At 42.8% G+C, this 21,142-nt stretch overlaps 1 pseudogene; it reads left to right on the top strand.

Moving 5' to 3' along the window:
• Nucleotides 1–18,099: 18,099 nt before the first annotated feature.
• On the top strand, nucleotides 18,100–18,200 carry LOC136883594 (U6 spliceosomal RNA; annotated as a pseudogene).
• The last annotated feature ends 2,942 nt before the right edge of the window (nucleotides 18,201–21,142 follow it).

Here is a 21,142-nt window from a genome sequence, read left to right as displayed (position 1 = left end):
CCCCTAACATGTTGTACAGTGTTCGGTTCTACTTGTTTAGTGATCTGAACACATCAATCAATGTTCTGATCACATGTTAAGGTTAACGACATCGAGTGCTGTGTTCAATTCTAGTCTTGTTATGTTTCAATCTGATCTTCTTAGAACAAAGGTATCCCCTAACATGTTGTACAGTGTTCGGTTCTACTTGTTTAGTGATCTGAACACATCAATCAATGTTCTGATCACATGTTAAGGTTAACGACATCGAGTGCAGTGTTCGATTCTCGTCTTGTTATGTTTCAATCTAATTTTCTTAGAACAAAGGTATCCCCTAACATGTTGTACAGTGTTCGGTTCTACTTGTTTAGTGATCTGAACACATCAATCAATGTTCTGTTCACATGTTAAGGTTAACGACATCGAGTGCAGTGTTCAATTCTAGTCTTGTTATGTTTCAATCTGATCTTCTTAGAACAAAGGTATCCCCTAACATGTTGTACAGCGTTCGATTCTACTTATGTAGTGTTCTGAACACACCAAACAATGTTTTAATCACATGTTGAAGTTAACGACATCGAGTACAGTGTTCGATTCTAGTCTTGATCACTTATTTTGTGTTCTGAACACATCAATCAATGTTCTGATCACATGTTGTATCGAGTACTGGCTGTCTCATAAGGAGCTATGTATAGCCGCCATCTTGCGTCCGCCATATTGCGCAAGCATCCTTAGGGCGTCTCGAGCCATCTTGTGCAAGGACCCTTAAGCCGCCTCATAAGAGCAACCACCATCTTGCGCAAGCATCCCTAGGGTGTCTCATAAGGAGCCTTGTATAACCGCCATCTTGCGCAAGCATCCCAAGGGCGTCTCATAAGAAACTATGTATAGCGATCATCTCGCATAAGCACCTTTAAGGAGTCATGTATAGCCACCATCTTGTGCAATTAGCGTCGAGAGATGGCTGCTGTAGAATTTTTCTTTTTAAATTATCCGCCACCATTTTTCAACTAAAGAGTGTAGCACTGAGGTTTGCGATGTAAGATGGCGGATGACAGGTGACAAAAAGCGCGTGAGTTTGTTTACTAAACAAGAGCACGTGGAATTTTCCGCCACCACAGTTCAGCTGAAGATGGCAGCACGGTGCTCTCTTGATTAAAGATGGCGGATGACAGCTAACAGAAGTTTTCAAATTACCCGCTACTACAGAGAGCAGCACGGTGCTGTGTGGATTAAAGATGGCGGATGACAGCTGACGAAATTGCCCGCAGCACAGTGCTCTATTGATTAAAGATGGCGGACGACAGCTGTCAAAAAAGCACGTGGCTTTGTTTACTAAACAAGAGCACGTGGAATTGGCTGCCACCACATTTCAAAGGTATCTAGCTAAAGTGTACAGCACTGAGGTTTGTGATGCAAGATGGCGGATGACAGCTGTCAAAAAGCACGTGGAATTTGTCACCGGCACAAAGAGGGCAGCACGGTGCTCTCTGGCGGTTGACAGCTTTCAGAAAAGCACATGGGTTCGTAAAGCGTGTAGAATTTACCACCACCACATACAGCGCAGCACGGTGCTGTCTAGATTAAAGATGGCGGATGATAGCTGCACGTGGTTTTGTTTCCAAACAGGAGCATAAATAATTTTTCAAATTGCCGCCACTACATTTCAAAGGTATCGAGCTAAAGAGTGCAGCACTGAGGTTTGCGATGCAAGATGGCGGATGACAGCTGTGATGTACCACATTTCAATGGTAAGTAGCTAAAGAGGGCAGCACGGTGCTCTCTGGATTAAAGATGGCGGATGACAGCTGCACGTGGCTTTGTTTCCAAACAAGAGCACGTGGAATTTGCCGCCACTACATTTCAAACTAAAGAGTGCAGCACTGATGTTTGCGATGCAAGATGGCGGATGACAGCTGTGACGTACCACATTTCAAAGGTAAGTAGCTAAAGAGGGCAGCACGGTGCTCTCTAGATTAAAGATGGCGGATGACAGCTGCACGTGGCTTTGTTTCCAAACAAGAGCATAAAGAATTTGCCGCCACTACATTTCAGCTAAAGAGTGCAGCACGGAGGTTTCGGATGCAAGATGGCGGATGACAGCTGTGACGTACCACATTTCAAAGGTAAGTAGCTAAAGAGGGCAGCACTGTGCTTTCTGGATTAAAGATGGCGGATGTCAGCTGCACGTGGCTTTGTTTATCTCACGCTAGTGAGGTTAAGTTGGTAGCACTATGGTTTAGGCCCGCCAAGATGGCAGCACTGCCGATGACAGGTGACGAAATTTACATCTACTACGATAAAGAGGGCAGCACAGTGTTCTGTAGTTTAAAGGTGGCGGATGACAGCTGTCAAAAAAGCACGTGGCTGTCAAAAAGCACGTGGCTTTGTTTACCACGCGCTAGTTAGGTTAAGTTGGTACCAATAAGGTTTAGGCCCGTCAAGATGGCAGTACTGAGGTTAGCGATGCGTTGTTGTCTGTCAAAAAGCACGTGGCTTTCAAAACACGTGGCTTTGTTTACCTCACGCTAGTTAGGTTAAGTTGGCACTACTGAGGTTTAGGCCCGTCAATATGGCAGCAGTGAGGTTAGCGATGCGTTGTTGTCGATGACAGCTGTCAAAAAGCACGTGGCTTTGTTTACAAATTCAAATCTCCCGCCAAAATTCATATTTCCCGCCAGAATTCAAATTTCCCGCCAAAATTCAAATTTCCCGCGGGAGGGGGCGCCAGAATCCCTGTATTATACTACTGCTACATGTTGGTGTTTATCGCGTTTTTATTTGTTGAGCCATTTACAAGTATTAAACATCATTTCTAGACGTTTCCATGGGGAGGGGAGATACATGTGGCGCTGACGTCACTTGACCTTGTTCCCCTCTCTCGCCGTCTCCCTCACACTTACACGGAGCAGCAGAGGCGAGAACATTCCCTCGGACAGCTGTTCCTTATGTCACAACACAGCCATTCTTAACCTGATGTGCCTGGTGCAATACGCAAGGTATCCTCTGCCTGTCGTCAAAGGCGACCAAAAGGGGCCCAGGGCCTCTCAACTTCGGAGCAACCATGCGGCCCTAGCTGAGCCTGGCATTCCTTCCAGTTACGAGGTCCGTGTATCCTATCCGACTTCCATTGGTCAACTCTTGTTCGTTTCGGACCCCGAGGCCTACAGAGTCACGACCTTCCGTTTCTGTTGCTAAAACTGCCCAGTTGTACTTCCACCAGTGGGTTCCAGCGTACAGTGTTCAACAGTGCAAGCTCGGCGCCGTGCTCTCTAGACTACATGGAGAAAGTACAAGTTTGCTCCCAAGAACGTTTTTGCTGCGTAATAAATGATTTGTAAATAATGACACAACTTCTTCAATGAATGACGACGTTCTGCAGCGAGCAGAGCGTGCCATACAACACGCCAGGCTGAGTGGCTCAAACGGTTGAGGCGCTGGCTTTCTGAGCCCAAGTTGGCTCAGTCCGTCGGTATTTGAACATCAGCCTCATATCGGTAGATTTACGGCTCCGTAAAAGAACTCATGACATAAAAATTCTGGCACCTCTGCGTCTCCGAAAACCGCAATTTTATCATCCAACAATGTTTGAAGCAACTCTCCCATGGCCGCCTGCAGTCTCCCCATCGCCGCCGGGTGAGCGCAGTCATTACAGCGGTTGACCTTGGACTCCCAGCGGCGGAAAGTTTCCTGGCTCGCTCCTACTTGACCTACGTTCAGGCACTCAGTTATCCCGGTGGCATACAACAACAAAATACAGCTCACAATAACGTGAAAATAATATAAATGGACTGTTATGCCTTTTAGCATTCAGTCTGCAATCCTCTGTGGATTTACTAACGCTACCACAATCCTCTATTTTTAACTAGTTCTGGAACCTCGTTAATATATCTTATCTTTAAATCATTAGAAACTGAATCTATCCACCGTCCTCTACTTTTCTTACCCTTCATGACCGAATCCGTTATTCTCTTAGGTAACCTATCCTCCTCCATTCGCCTCACATGAGGCCAGTTTATGCGCGCAGCTTTATCGATCGAGTTCATTCCTAACTTAGCCTTTTATCTCCTCATTCCGAGTACCCTCCTGCCATTGTTTCCTCCGTTAACACCATGGATCATTCTCGCTACTTTCACTTTTGCTTACTTATCAGCAAGGGATGGATTTTAATGACACGTCATATTTTTGCTTCAAAAGTCATATTTTGGACAAATTTAAGATTTCTGCTTGATGCGCAATAAAGTCATATTTCCTGTCATATTCTAAAGATGTTCATATTGAGTGAATTATGTGGTAAGATATTCAGCGAAGGAATCTTGCCGTAACAGTCAGGGATCTATTTGTGGACGGAAATGGGCAGGTGGCAGCTAACTGGAATTATGAACAAGGGATCTTCTTGTAATTTCCTAATGAGGATTGGCATTACTCAGGAAAAAGGCATCCTGGGGTGCATACCTAAATAATGAACTGGTATTTCTGTTTCCTAGACCACTTCTTCAGTGTAATTTCAACATGCCTGAACCGAAGTGTTCAGAGAGTGTGAAATTAAGGCAGTTTAAGGAATTTGGAGAGAAGAATTTTAGGAGTGATGGTTGTAAATTATATTGTAAACTGTGCGAAGTGAAGGTATGTGCTCAGAAACGTTTTAATGTGCCACAACCTGCGATACAACTAAACAACAGAAATGCTTAATAAAATCTTCCGCGGCAGAGAATAGGCAACGTTTGCTTTTTGAAAACGCTTCATGTACAGCTACTTCTCCGTCAGACAACAGATCGGAATTCTGCAAGGATCTTTGCAGTTACTTAAGATATTCCCTTGAAAAAGTCTCTACCAAGTTATACCAAGTGTATACAAGCTTCAGATCATTCTTAGAGAAGTATGTATATCAGTCAACCTATTCCCAATTAATCAGCTTTGAGAACATTTTATATCTCGACTCTCTATTAAGATGTTTTAAAGAAGATAAGATCTGAAGTTCTCAACCACAAGAAATGGGTTTCATTAGACGAAACAACTGACGTATATGGGAGGTACGTAGCTAAAGTAATTATTGGCATTCTGAAAGATGACAAGCCCGGTAGTGTGTTTCTCCTGACGTGTGCGGCTTTAGAGAAAGTAAATCATTCCTCCATTGCAGTGTTGTTTGATGACGCTGTGAAGTTATTGTGGCCAAATGGGATAAAAAGAAACAACATATTTCGTGTAACTGATGCCGCCTAGTACATGAAGAATGCCATGCATACAGTGGCCGAAGAGTACTCAGAAGTAGATAAATAATTTGCAAATGACAACAAATTATCCTGATAGCTTCCATTCGAGTTCAAAGGTTGAAAGAAACTGCTCCTACTCTGTTTCTTTGGGGAACTTTCCTCGACGCTGTTCAATATTCCTTCAAGACGGTTGTTCACGAGTAGTAGGGCAATGGAGATACGAGAGCAAACCTAACATCGCAGTCGCCATCCTGGAGGGGCCTAACCTTACAGGGAGCAGTTTAACACCCAGATGCCCTTCCCGACGCCATATTGTAGGGCCCTAAACCCTCAGGGCATAGTTTTACGGGTAGATGCCCTTCCCGACGCCACTTGGATGGGCCTAAACTCGCAGAGCGCAGCTTTACAGTCAGATGTCCTTCTCGGCACCACCTTAGTGGGGAATAAACTCACAGGGCCTAGTTTTACGCCAAGATGCCCTCTCCGTTATAATCTTGGAGGGGCCTAACTACGCTGTCGCCAACTTTCCCTCCTCACAGCCGCCTTTTTTAGGGGCTTAACGACACAGTTGCCATCTTTGCCCAGTTCTACTGACAGATGCCCTTCCCGTCACTATTTTGGAAGGTCCTAACCACACCGTCGCGATACTGGGCCGAGTTTTACGGTCAGATGCCCCTTTGCTCCTCACAGACCCATTTTTAGAGGCCTGTCGTCACAGTCACCAACTTGGGCCCAGTTTTACGGAGAGATGCTCTTCCCTCCTTCTCTCCTCATCTGGCCATGCGTCTTGGTAGGTGTGCTAGGTACCAACTGATTAGCCCAACCTAGCACACGAGGGCGAAACGCTGGCAACCAGGAATGAGTTAGCTCGAAAATTTATAATGTCCAATAACGGACCATTTATATTTGTATTATAAATATTTTTCTGTTCAGAACACGAGAGATTGTAAGCTGACTACAGACATGAAAATTGAAAACCACGTAAAACCATCTTCAGGCTGCCGGTCTAACACCTGGTACATATAATAATTATTATTTTTCTACTTTTATGAAACCTGTTTGCTGCAACATACTGTTAGATGGCGCATCAATTGTTATGATAATTACTAAAATTAGAATTCCGTTCAATCAATAATAATAATAAGTTAACAACAGACAAGAAATGCACACAGAGGATTGAACCTGCACAGTTTGCGACGGGAAGGCCAGCATCTCGGTAGGTGCTAGCATACAATTTCTAATTATTCGATTCTCTACATGAGGTGAGAGAACCCTACAAAAAGTTTTTTCCAACTACCATATATTCTGTCATTCATTTTATCTTCCCTGACGTCAGGAAGGGCATCTAACTGTAAAACTAGGTCAGATGAGGAGAGAAGGAAATGTGACCTTAAAAAACTGTTGCAGATCAGGAGGAGTACACTACTAGGATGATGATGAGGAGGGGGAGTGAAGAGCATCTGTCCGTAAAACTAATCCAGATGAATAGGGAAGGAGATCTGACTGCAAAATTAGGCCAGATAAGGAAGAGCTTCCGTCCATAAAAGTATGGAAGATGAGGAAGAGGGAAGGGCATCTGACCGTAAAACGGTGGAAGATGAAGAGGAGGAGGGGGAAGGGGATCTGACCCCAAAAACTAGACCATATGAGGTGGAGGAAGGAAGGAAAAACTGGACCAGATGACGAGGAACGATGGGCATCTCCCCGTAAAACTTGGCCATATGAGAGAGGTTAGATCAAGTTGGCGACTGTGAGGATAGGGCCCTCCAAAATGGCGTCTAAGGGGAGGGAAGGACATCCGATCGTAGAACTGGGCCCAAGATTGTAGCTGTGAAGTTGGCCCCTCCAAAATGGCATCTATTAGGAGGGAAGGGTATCTGACCGTAAAACTGGGCCCAATAAGTTGACTGTGTAGTTATGCAACTCCAAAATGGCGAAGGGATGGGCATCCGAGCGTAAAACTGGGCCCCAAGATGGCGACTGGTGGTTAAGCCCCTCACAAAATTGCGGCTACGAGGAGGGAAGTGCATTTGACTGTAAAACTGGGCCCAGAACGGTGACTTTGTAGTTAGGCCTCTCCAAATTGGCGATCGGAGGGGCATCTGACTGTAAAACTGGACCAAGATTGCGACTCAGCAGTTAGGCCCCTCAAAAATGGTTACGGGAAGGGCATCTGTCCGTAAAATTGCGCCCAAGATGGCGACTGTGTAGTTAGGACACTCCAAAATGGCGACGGGAAGGGTATCTGTCCGTTAACTGGTCCCAAGATGGCGACTGTGTAGTTAGGCCCCTCCAAGATCGTAACGGAAAGGGCATCTGACCGTTAAACTAGACCCTGTGAGATTAGGCCTCTCGATGATGGTAACGGGAAGGTCTCTGGCGTAAAACTGGGCCCTGTAAGGTTAGGCCCTTCCAAGTTGGCGCCGGGAAGGGCACCTGGCCGTGAAAGTGTGCCCTGTGTGTTTAGGCCCCTCAAAGATGGCGACTGTTAGGCTTGCACTCGAACCACCATACCCCTACCACTCAACTAGGGGTGCTGGCGAGAGTGATTTGGAACATACATGGGTCATTGCGTCTGTTTACTTGTGCCATCTTGGTCGAAAATTACCTGTTCATATCATCGAATTTCGGTGTAATACCAAGAGTCTTGAGACTGTGGGGCTTTGGCCATTGTGAAGAACAGTGAGTGGGATTTAAAGAAAAGGAAGGGTGAAATGGCTGGAAAAATTCTGATCTCTCTGTGCACACTATACAACATTTGGGGATTTTCAGCAGTAGTTTTGTCCGTAGGACAGCCTTGTTCAAATTTGCCCCCCATAACATCGTGTGACGTACAGAAACATTCTGCCTGGCTACCGAAAAGGAATCTAGTTCGACTATTTGAAAACGCACATGATCACCCAGTGCAATTTCATTGCTGGAAAGGAATACTAAGACCAGGTATGGATATTTTCATCGACATTTTTATAGAAATTTGCCAATTAAAAACGAGTTAAATACTTTATCAAATCATCACCCGTTGCTAATTATTTCTTGAGTTTTTTTAGGATATGTGTTGCCATATCTGAATATATGGAAGAACTGTGTGATAACAAACAAAACTGACAAATCCTTATTTATAGGCCTAAATTTATCTATTATAATGTGAGGTCATATTTTTTCCTTTTTCGGTCACATTTTACAGATTTTTGGGTCATATTTCTTGGATATTTCGAAGATTTTTAGGTCATTGAAAACCGCCCCTTGCTTATGAGTACCATATCCCGAGTCCACCCAGCTTTCACTCCCATAAAGCAAAGTTGGTCTGGTAGAACACATCCTAAATACTTGAAATTGTCTGCCTGTTCGTGTTTTGTATCCCCAAAGTTCTCGTGGATTTGTTACTTACTAATACGTATTTAGTTTTAGAAAGGCTAATCTTCATATCATACCCACTGCACCTATTTTCAAGTTCCAAGATATTAGACTGCGCGCTTTCGGCACAATCTGCCATTAAGACCAAGTTGTCAGCATAGGTCAGACTGCTTATCACATTTCCACCCAACAGAATTCCTTCTTGCCACTTAATATCTTTCAGTAGGTGATCCAAAGTTTACAGATTAGAGCCTTGTGAACCCCTTCTAAGTGCCTTGACCAAAATATTAGAAAGTATTATATCGGAACAAGAAATTTCATTATAACAAAAGACGAAGAACACTGTCCCGTGGTGTTGGCGGAGTGTAGGCTCTCCACAGGCTTGACGTAATGCGCTCATTCACAATCTTGGCTTTTTTGGGCTTATTCGATTCCTTTTGATCCATTTTGCCGATTCTATTTGCGATATCCTTGGACCTTCTTTAAATTAAGATATTGAGACATTCCGAAATTTGCATAATGTTCACGAGTATCTTTTTCGCGTGCGCAATCAAAGACGATCAACATACAGCTCTATCCTACTTTTATTGCTTTTTTAATCGTATGGCCTCAGCTACCGTGTGCAGACATTTCAATTTGACGTCATCTGGCTGTCTGCTCGTCAATTTCGACGTTCCGTTTTACTCTAGGCCCACTAGATGGCATACCGAGTAAACCGAAACTCTCTTGGGCGTCTATGGCTGAGATTTAATGAATTTTGTCGGGTAAACACCAAATGTGTTACCAGAGATCTTTTACATGCCGACATCGTACGACATGGAGTGTCGAATGGACTTTTTTTCACCCTTTAAAAATCCGACTACCTCTGCCGGGTTTGAACCCGCTATCTTGGGATCCGGAGGCCCACACTCTACCACTGACCCACAGAGGCAGCTTCTATCCTACTTCTTGTGTTGAGTTAACAACAGTGGATATAGGGTAGACCAGGGCAAAATGATTGCTCTAATGCATGAACATCTCAGTACCTATGTTAAGGAGCACACATTAGCTATTAATGAGATTATTTTAATGTTTTAACGTAAATACAACATAGAATATACTCCTGTACAAATTTAGTTCAAAGGAAAATTATGATACCTCTTTTTCTTAGACAGATCAATTATCTTTGTACTTGCCTTAAGATTTAATACAACGATCCTCTTAGCCATATGTTTGGAACAATTTATGAAATATCTGGGAACATAAATTTGTATAGCCTACGAAATGAAACAATTCAGAAATTAGTTTATCCATTTATTCATTCATCACAAAATGCAAAAATAACATGTTAAAATATTGTCTTCAAGAACACATGAAATAAAAACTGAAGGATCACTTTACACTTCCTGCGGCTCGTGGGAATCCTTTTGCTGCTAACCCCATTACAAATGAATCCACTCCAGTACAAAGACGTTTTGTGAAACAATAGCTCTGATTGGCTGAGCTTTTGAATCTCCAGGGAATCCCCTAGCAATAACGGCGTATGCTTAGTTAATTAAGCGCACCTCCTGTTGGAGTGTTCTGCTTTCTTTGTGCGTCGTCGAATAGTGAACATCAGTGTACGCGGGACGCGTAATTGCTGCCACGTGGGCAGGAGTTTAACTTTGTACGGCCGTGAACAGTATTGTGTAAACTGTGTGCAGTAACAAGTTCGTGTATTAAAGGAACATACTGTAATTTCCGCCGCAGACTGATAATCGAGCGAGAGACCGTTATCCGTGTATTATATTATAATGGCGTGTGGCCTCCGAATAGGCCGAGTGCAGGTCTTTCGATTTGACGCCGTATAGGCGACCTGCTCGTCTATGAGAATGGGGCCCTACCTGTGATGAATTCTAATGCTGAAAACGACACACACACACCCAGCCCCCGAGCCATTGGAAGTAACCAATGAAGGTTAAAATCCCCGACCCGGCCGGGAATCGAACCCGGGGCCTCAGAACTAAAGGCCAGCACGCTAACCATTTAGCCATGGAGACCAACGCACCGGTCGCGTTTCGCGAGAGACTATTCGAATCGATCCGCGGGCCGGTCAAAGAGACAGTGCTTGGACTCCTAATATTTATCGTGTATGGCGAACGTGTTGTTGGTGTTACTTTATTCACGTTGGCTTGTAATTACAGCCGACAGAGCGTTTGTTCGGTGCAACGTGCACGGAGAGCGATGAAGAAATACAGACCAGAAAGTTGTGTGTTGCTGTTATACAACAACTACCTTCAAGAAGATGGCATCACCCATAGAAGAGAGAAGATTGGATCCACGTGTTGAAACTCTGCTGATCATGGAGTAGTTTCTCCTGACTGTGGGGATGTGACCCGCTGCAGATGTCCTGGGAGTTGCCGAGATAAGACACACGCAATATGTTTTAAATGGCATGTTTTGTGAATTACGATTAATACTAGTGAGGCTTAGATTAGGGATTTTCTCTAATATAATTTCAGCCTGACAGCATGTGTTAATTTTATATTTGTGCTACTGTAAATACGGACAGGTCGGGGTTGCACGCATTTTTTATCTTTCTCTTACTTTATAATTAGCTAGATGGGATATCGAGGGAAATGACGGGTTTTATGTTGATTTTATTCGTGTGAATTATGCATGTTATCTAGTTTGAGGTTATTCCTATGTTTTTGGTATGATAGAAATAGAAAGATTAGATAACTGAAATCATCAACGTCCCGAGTTACACACTCTCAGCATTGAGACTAAGTTTCATTTATTTATATAGAGAGATTAGTGACAGATAGGATGCTGGAGGTTCTGTGAGATGTGTGGAGCAGTATGAGCACCGTTGATTATAATAGGTTCTTTTAATATGGGCTGTAAACTGTTTGAACATTGATTGGACAGGGAATCTAACCCTGATTTGTAATGAAATGGGTGAAGAAATTACAGGATATATGTATGAGAATTTAGTGCATGCTGAAATGTATGTGAAGTCAATGATGCGGGCAGTGTACATGCTTGGAAATGTTATGAGAAATATGTGAAGCGAGAATAGGCCTGTGATTGTATTATGGATTATTATTGAGAATTGTCCGACTCGTTGGCTGAACGGTCATCGTACTGGCCTTCGGTTCATAGGGTCCCGGGTTCGATTCCCGGCCGGGTCGGGGATTTTAACCTTAATTGGTTAATTCCAATGGCACGGGGGCTGGGTGTATGTGTTGTCTTCATCATCATTTCATCCTCATCACGACGCGCAGGTCACCTACGGGTGTCAAATAGAAAGACCTGCACCTGGCGAGCCGAACCCGTCCTGGGATATCCCGGCGCTAAAAGCCATACGACATTTCATTTCATTGAGAATTAAAATTGCCGTGAAGTAAATGTCAGGCCCAGTCATTATTACATGTGTGTTGAGAAATATAGTAGCATGGCGGCAAGGATGTGAGTCTCCGAGCAGTTGTTGAAATATTAGCTCGCTTTGAAAGTCAGCTTATCAGCCAATACCATAGTTGTGAAGCGACGAGCAATTTCCGTGATATAAAAACAGTGACCAGTTTCCAAAAGTAGTCTTGAGTTTTAATATTATTTTTCAGTTGATTGCCGAGCAGGAAATCTGTAGTTGACGAAGGGCGTTACCCTGTGTGCCGATGCAATAAGATGGACGTGATGGTTGCCCGTTGCTTTCCTTGTTTCTATTGAATTATATTGTTTTTTTCTTTTACAGGATTGTGTATTTGTATGGTTTCATTGTGATTTCGGTTTGTTGTCTTGTTGATTCTTGGGGAACAGCCCGAGTGCTGAGTTGATTAAGATTAATCTACCGGGCGAGTTGGCCGTGCGCGTAGAGGCGCGCGGCTGTGAGCTTGCATCCGGGAGATAGTAGGTTTGAATCCCACTATCGGCAGCCCTGAAGATGGTTTTCCGTGGTTTGCCATTTTCCAGGCAAATGCTGGGGCTGTACCTTAATTAAGGCCACGGCCGCTTCCTTCCAACTCCTAGGCCTTTCCTATCCCATCGTCGCCATAAGACCTATCTGTGTCGGTGCGACGTAAAGCCCCTAGCAAAAAAAAAAAAGGTTAATCTAGTTCCGACTAGACCTTTGGTGAACCGCGTTTTACGTCGAGTCAGTGTAGTTTGGTAAGTTTTCCACCCACCTGATGCAATGTATATACTTTGATTATTTTAGCTTGTTCTGATTGTTGTAAATATAGAGTAGGGACATGCCACTAGTATTTCATATCGTCATGTTCCACTACGTCCGAATTTAGATCACGCGCGGGAACAAACAAAACCCTTACGACGGTGTTACTCCAGGAACGTTGGACTATTACGTCTCAGTATTTTATTTTGTAGTTGGAATTTTCATTTTCTCATTTTATTTGTTTAGCGTTGATAATGTTTGTTTTTCGTATTTCTATTGCTTGAATTTAATTTCATTTCGATGCCGGTTTCAAGCCGTTTTCAATTTGATTTTACTATGTGAATTGTAGTATGGTTCGGGTTGTTTTCTGCTATAAACATATCTTCTCATTCGAGATAAACCTCCATTATTCCTGTCATGATACTTAGAGATAAGTTTAAACTTCGACTTTTAGACTTCCCGCGACAACTTAACCCACTCTCTACCCGCCTGAGTTAGTCGGAAATGGAGGCATCGTCCTACAGGGTTCTTACCCCTGGGTACGGTACAGTATTTTTAAATCTGTTAAGTTGTACAGCACTCTGCTGAGCTGTTTAACAAGCGTCAATCAATCAATCAATCAATCAATCAATCAATCAATCAATCAATCAATCAATCAATCAATCAATCAATCAATCAATCAATCAATCAATCAATCAATCAATCAATCAATCAATCAATCAATCAATCAAATCTCTACTGATCTGCATTTAGGGCAGTCGCTCACGTGGCAGATTTCCTCTCTGTTGTTTTCCTAGCCTTTTCTTGAATGATTCCAAAGAAATTGAAAATTCATTGAACATCTCCCTTGGTAAGTTATTCTGATCCCTAACTCCCCTTCCTATTAACTAATATTTGCCCCAATTGAATTTCAACTTTATCTTCTTTCCTACTTGCAAAGACTCCACTCAATCTTATTCGTCTACTGATCTCTCCACTGACAGCTCGGAACATACCAGTTAGCCGAGCAGCGCGTCTCTTTTCTCCCAAGTCTTCCCAGACCAAAGTTCGGAATATTTTTGTAACGCTATTCTTTTGTCGAAAATCACCCAGAACAAATCGAGCTGCTTTTCTTTTGATCTTTTTCATGTCATGAATCAAGTAATTCTGGTGAGGGTCCCATGTAGTGGGACAATACTCTAGTTGGGGTCTTACCAGACACTTATATACCCTCTCCTGTACACTCTTACTACAAACCCTAAATAACCTCATAACGATGTGCAGAGATCTGTACTCTTTATTTACAATCATATTTATGTCAATTAACCCAAAGAAGACCTTTCCTTATATTAACACCTAGGTAGTTACAATGATCCCGAACAGGAACTTTCATCCGCAGTAATTAAAACTGAAACTCGCACCCTGCTGTACTGCACGCAGTGTACTCATTGTACTAGGATGAACTTTATTGTATTCAGAAGTAATTGAGTAAACGTGACTTATCTCTATATATACACCGCCCGGAACCAGAAACGCGATGATGAAGATAACTTTACCAAAATCAGTTCGATCAGTACGTACTTGTTTATCTCTGCAGCAGAGGTCATACGTTTACCAACCATGTTATTAAAATTAAACAGAGGTATTCCTTCATGCGCCACTGTAGGGCGTCTTAAAGGGACCGAATGTTTACGACGAGAATCTTAGCAACCAACTCAATTATTTCCAAATGGTAAATTAACTAAAATAAAAATTATACAATAATATAATTTCGAAAGTTTCAGACTCATGTTCAGTCTGACCTGGTGATTCTAGACTATCATGTTCAGTCTGACCTGGTGATTCTAGACTATCATGTTCAGTCTGACTTGGTGATTCTAGGCTACCATGTTCAGTCTGACCTGGTGATTCTAGACTATCATGTTCAGTCTGACCTGGTGATTCTAGACTACCATGTTCAGTCTGACCTGGTGATTCTAGACTACCCTGTTCAGTCTGACCTGGTGATTCTAGAATACCATGTTCAGTCTGACCTGGTGATTCTAGACTACCCTGTTCAGTCTGACCTGGTGATTCTAGACTATAATGTTCAGTCTGACCTGGTGATTCTAGGCTACCATGTTCAGTCTGACCTGGTGATTCTAGACTACCCTGTTCAGTCTGACCTGGTGATTCTAGAATACCATGTTCAGTCTGACCTGGTGATTCTAGACTACCCTGTTCAGTCTGACCTGGTGATTCTAGACTATCATGTTCAGTCTGACCTGGTGATTCTAGATTACCATGTTCAGTCTGACCTGGTGATTCTAGACTACCATGTTCAGTCTGACCTGGTGATTCTAGACTATCATGTTCAGTCTGACCTGGTGATTCTAGGCTACCATGTTCAGTCTGACCTGGTGATTCTAGACTACCCTGTTCAGTCTGACCTGGTGATTCTAGACTACCATGTTCAGTCTGACCTGGTGATTCTAGACTATCATGTTCAGTCTGACCTGGTGATTCTAGACTACCCTGTTCAGTCTGACCTGGTGATTCTAGAATACCATGTTCAGTCTGACCTGGTGATTCTAGACTACCCTGTTCAGTCTGACCTGGTGATTCTAGACTATAATGTTCAGTCTGACCTGGTGATTCTAGGCTACCATGTTCAGTCTGACCTGGTGATTCTAGACTACCCTGTTCAGTCTGACCTGGTGATTCTAGAATACCATGTTCAGTCTGACCTGGTGATTCTAGACTACCCTGTTCAGTCTGACCTGGTGATTCTAGACTATCATGTTCAGTCTGACCTGGTGATTCTAGATTACCATGTTCAGTCTGACCTGGTGATTCTAGACTACCATGTTCAGTCTGACCTGGTGATTCTAGACTATCATGTTCAGTCTGACCTGGTGATTCTAGGCTACCATGTTCAGTCTGACCTGGTGATTCTAGACTACCCTGTTCAGTCTGACCTGGTGATTCTAGACTATCATGTTCAGTCTGACCTGGTGATTCTAGACTATCATGTTCAGTCTGACCTGGTGATTCTAGACTATCATGTTCAGTCTGACCTGGTGATTCTAGACTATCATGTTCAGTCTGACCTGGTGATTCTAGACTATCATGTTCAGTCTGACCTGGTGATTCTAGACTATCATGTTCAGTCTGACCTGGTGATTCTAGACTATCATGTTCAGTCTGACCTGGTGATTCTAGACTACCATGTTTAGTCTGACCTGGTGATTCTAGACTACCATGTTCAGTCTGACCTTGTGATTCTAGACTATCATGTTCAGTCTGACCTGGTGATTCTAGACTATCATGTTCAGTCTGACCTGGTGATTCTAGAGTATCATGTTCAGTCTGACTTGGTGATTCTAGAATACCATGTTCAGTCTGACCTGGTGATTGTAGACTATCATGTTCAGACTGACCTGGTGATTCTAGACTATCATGTTTAGTCTGACCTGGTGATTCTAGAGTATCATGTTCAGTCTGACCTGGTGATTCTAGACTATCATGTTCAGTCTGACCTGGTGATTCTAGACTATCATGTTCAGTCTGACCTGGTGATTCTAGGCTACCATGTTCAGTCTGACCTGGTGATTCTAGACTATCATGTTCAGTCTGACCTGGTGATTCTAGAGTATCATGTTCAGTCTGACCTGGTGATTCTAGACTATCATGTTCAGTCTGACCTGGTGATTCTAGAGTATCATGTTCAGTCTGACCTGGTGATTCTAGACTATCATGTTCAGTCTGACCTGGTGATTCTAGACTATCATGTTCAGTCTGACCTGGTGATTCTAGACTATCATGTTCAGTCTGACCTGGTGATTCTAGACTATCATGTTCAGTCTGACCTGGTGATTCTAGAGTATCATGTTCAGTCTGACCTGGTGATTCTAGACACTGTGCTAACCACTCCGTTGCAAACTTTGTATCCCCATGGTGTCAGTGAATTCTCTCAAGACTATCGTTTTGTTAAATGTTTGAAAAAGTTATTTGTAAATGAGTAAAATATTTCTCAGTAATTGTATACTTGAGCCTAGTTATTTCTTCTTGTGATTGTTTTCTCATAAACAACGTTGAGATTGATCGTTACCTCTTCTTATTCATTTTTCCTCACTTTAATATAAACCTGGATTACGTTTGCTTTGGATTTCTTGAATAAACAAGTATTCAGACTCTTCAAGTTTTCGCCCAAGTATCGCAGTGGTCTCGTCGCTTATATTGCGACACTCGAAACACATATGTTCAATATACTGTATTTCCTTTAGATTCCGAAAATAAATGTTCCTTTTAGTCAGAAAAAAAAACGTTTCGGAACAATTCACTTTCAAAGGAAAGGACGAACAAACTCTATCCGTGAACCAAAACTTGTCTTGTTTTACAAGCGGGAGAGAGAGAGAGAGAGAGAGAGAGAGAGAGAGAGAGAGCACAGTCCACTTCCTACAGCATGCAATGGAAGCAAATTCCCATATAACCTGTAATTCCCTGTAGAAAATATTATTTTCGATATCATTAAATTTTATATGTACCTTTGTCAGTTCTTATTGCTTCGTCGTTGGTCGATACCGGGTTAGATTCCCGGCCGAGTTGGGGAATTTAACCTTCATTGGTTAATTCCCAATGCTCGGGGGCTGCGTAAGTGTGAGATAGGTAGGACCCTCAATAACTAGACAGCTCCACTAGGTGTGTTTCGGAGGCCACACGGCTCAATGTACTGGATGTTAGCTGCCTCTGTGGATCAGTGGTAGAGGATCCCAAGATAGCGGCTTCAAAAGCGGCGGAGGTTGTCGGATTTTTGAAGGCTACAGACAACAGAAGAAGCAGAATTTTCGTTTTATCGCGAGAAATAGCTTTGAGCGACTCATTATACTTGTCCTTGCTTCAGGAAATTCGTGAAATTATAGATTCCCTTTACTTTTTTTTCTGTTCGTCGTACAAGAAGGCACACAGATTTGTAAACACTATTTAATAAAGAAAATCACTACACCACACAATGAAATAAACGAATTAGCGCATAACTATCAATCAAGAACGCATTAGCAACACTAACAACAACAAAACAATTTACGGAACCCAGCGCGCCAGCGGGATTACTGAGAAACTTTCCTACTAGGCCTGTCAAGGTAGCATCACAGTCTAATATAAGGGTGCGAAGTTCATCCGCTTGTAAGCTGAAGCGACACTAGCACATCTAGCGGCGAGGTAGAGGCAACTTGCTAGCAGACAACAGGGAACGAATTACCACCACAGTCTAAAATGGTCATAACTTCTGAACCATTCATGCAAATCATGTCCGGACAAGGTTACTGTAACCCTCATGAAATAGTGGAGGAGGTCAAACAATTTATTTCGATGAGGAGTTCGAGGATAGTAGTGTCCGCAATATGTTTATAACACTGCACAAATATATAATGAGTAGAGCCCGGATTTCCATGCAAATGCATGTTTTTAAATAAGCTAGCTATACTAAAATTGGAACGATACAGAGAAGATTAGCATGGCCCCTGTGCAAGGATGACACGCAAAATCGTGAAGCGTTCCACATTTTTCCTCCTCTACGAACCATGTGACCTTGCCGCGGTGGGGAGGCTTGCGTGTCCCAATGATGCAGATAGCCGAGCCGCAGGTGCAACCATATCGGATGGGTATCTGTTGAGAGACCAGACTAACGAATGGTTCAACGAAAGGGGGGTAGCAGCCTTTCGGTAGTTACAAGGGCGGCAGTCTAGATGATTGACTGATACGGCCTTGTAATAATACTCAACATGGCTTAGCTGTGTTGATACTGCTACACGGCTGAAAGCAACGGGAAACTACAGCCGTAACCACCTCCCGAGGACATGCAGCTGTCTCTGTATGAATGATGTACTGATGATGGCTTCCTCCCGGGTAAAATATTCCGGAGGTAAACTAGTCCCCCATTCGGATCTCCGGGTGGGGACTACACGAGAGGAGGCGATCATCAGGAAGATGGATACTGACATTCTGCGAGTCGGAGCGTGGAATGTTAGAAGTTTGAATCGTTGTGGTAGGTTAGAGAATCTGAAAAGGGAGATGGATAGGCTAAAGTTAGATGTAGTTGGTATAAGTGAAGCACGTTGGCAGGAAGAACAGGACTTTTGGTCACGCGACTACCGAATTATCAACACGAAATCAAACAGGGGAATGCAGGAGTTGGTTTAATAATGAATAAGAAAATAGGGCAGCGGGTAAGCTACTACGACCAGCATAGTGAAAGAATTATTGTCGCCAAGATAGACACCAAACCAATGCCCACCACAATAGTGCAGGTCTATATGCCTACTAGTTCAGCGGATGATGAAGAAATTGAAAGAATATATGAGGAGATAGAAGATTTAATACAATATGTAAAAGGTGACGAGAATCTAATTGTGATGGGAGACTGGAACGCAGTGGTAGGCCAAGGAAGAGAAGGTTGTACAGGAGGAGAATTTGGATTGGGACAAAGGAACGAAAGAGGAAGTCGGCTGGTTGAATTCTGCAGATGAAATGCCATCTGAAGTTGAAGAAATTGAAGAAAGGAAAGAATGCAAAAAGATGGGATCTAGACAAGTTGAAAGAAAAGAGTGTGATGGATTGTTTCAAGGAACATGTTGCACAAGGACTAAATGAAAAGGCCGAAGGAAACACAGTAGAGGAAGAGTGGAGAGTCATGAAAAATAAAGTCAGTAGGGCTGCTGAAGAAATGTTAGGAAGGAAGAAAAGATTAACTAAGAATCAGTGGATAACTCAGGAGATACTAGACCTGATTGATGAACGACGAAAATACAAGAATGCTAGGAATGAAGAGGGCAGAAAAGAATACAGGCGATTAAAGAATCAAGTGGATAGAAAGTAAAGGTAGCTAAGGAAGAATGGCTGAAGGAGAAGTGCAAGGATGTCGAAGGCTGTATGGTCCTGGGTAAGGTAGATGCTGCATACAGGAAAATCAAGGAAACCTTTGGAGAAAGGAAATCTAGGTGCATGCATATTAAGAGCTCAGATGGAAAGCCACTTCTAGGGAAAGAAGACAAAGCAGAAAGTTGGCAGGAGCATATCCAACAGTTGTATCAAGGTAACGATGTAGGTAATTTCATTCTGGAACATGAAGGGGCTGTTGATGCTGATGAAATGGGAGACCCAATTTTGAGGTCAGAGTTTGACAGAGCTGTGAGTGACCTAAATAGGAACAAGGCACCTGGAATTGATGATATTCCCTCTGAACTACTGACTGCCTTAGGAGAAACCAGCATGGTAAGGTTATTTCATTTAGTGTGCAAGATGTATGAGACAGGAGAAGTCCCATCCGATTTTCGGCAGAATGTTGTTATACCTATTCCCAAGAAAGCCGGTGCTGACAGGTGTGAAAACTACCGCACTATTAGTTTAGTATCTCATGCCTGCAAAATTTTAACACGTATTATTTACAGAAGAATGGAAAAACAAGTTGAAGCTGAGTTGGGGGAAGATCAATTTGGCTTCAGAAGAAATGTAGGAACACGTGAAGCAATCCTGACTTTACGTCTGATCTTAGAGGATCGAATCAAGAAGGACAAGCCCACGTACATGGCATTCGTAGATCTAGAAAAGGCATTCGATAATGTTGATTGAACGAGGCTATTTATGATTCTGAAGATGATAGGGATCAGATACCGAGAACGAAGAATTATCTACAACCTGTATAAAAATCAGTCTGCAGTGATAAGAATCGAGGGCTTTGAAAAAGAAGCAGCAATCCAGAAAGGAGTGAGGCAAGGCTGCAGTTTGTCCCCTCTCCTTTTCAGTGTTTACATAGAACAGGCAGTAAAGGAAATCAAAGAGAAATTTGGAAAGGGAATCACAGTCCAAGGAGAGAAAATCAAAACCTTGAGATTTGCGGATGATATTGTTATTTTATCTGAGACTGCAGAAGATCTCGAGAAGTTGCTGAATGGTATGGATGAAGTCTTGGGTAAGGAGTACAAGATGAAAATAAGTAAGTCCAAAACAAAAGTAATGGAGTGCAGTCGAACGAAGGCAGGTGATGTAGGAAATATTAGATTAGGAAACGAAGTCTTAAAGGAAGTAGATGAATATTGTTACTTGGGTAGTAAAATAACCAACGATGGCAGAAGTAAGGAGGACATAAAATGCAGACTAGCACAAGCAAGGAAGAGCTTTCTTAAGAAAAGAAATTTGCTCACTTCAAACATTGATATCGGAATTAGAAAGATGTTAGAAAGAAGCTTTTGAAATGTGGTGTTACAGAAGAATGCTGAAGGTGAGATGGATAGATCGAATCACGAATGAAGAGATACTGAATCGAATTGGTGAGAGGAGATCGATTTGGCTAAATTTGACGAGAAGAAGAGATAGAAGGATAGGACACATCTTAAGACACCCAGGACTTGTTCAGTTGGTTTTTGAAGGAAGTGTAGGTGGCAAGAACGGTAGGGGTAGACCAAGGTATGAATATGACAAACAGATTAGAGCAGATGTAGGATGCAATAGT

Source organism: Anabrus simplex, chromosome 11, assembly GCF_040414725.1.
Source record: "Anabrus simplex isolate iqAnaSimp1 chromosome 11, ASM4041472v1, whole genome shotgun sequence".
In the NCBI taxonomy this organism is placed as follows: Eukaryota; Metazoa; Arthropoda; class Insecta; order Orthoptera; family Tettigoniidae; genus Anabrus; species Anabrus simplex.
Note: the sequence above shows the minus strand (reverse complement) of the source record. Positions and strands in the feature narration are given on the sequence as shown.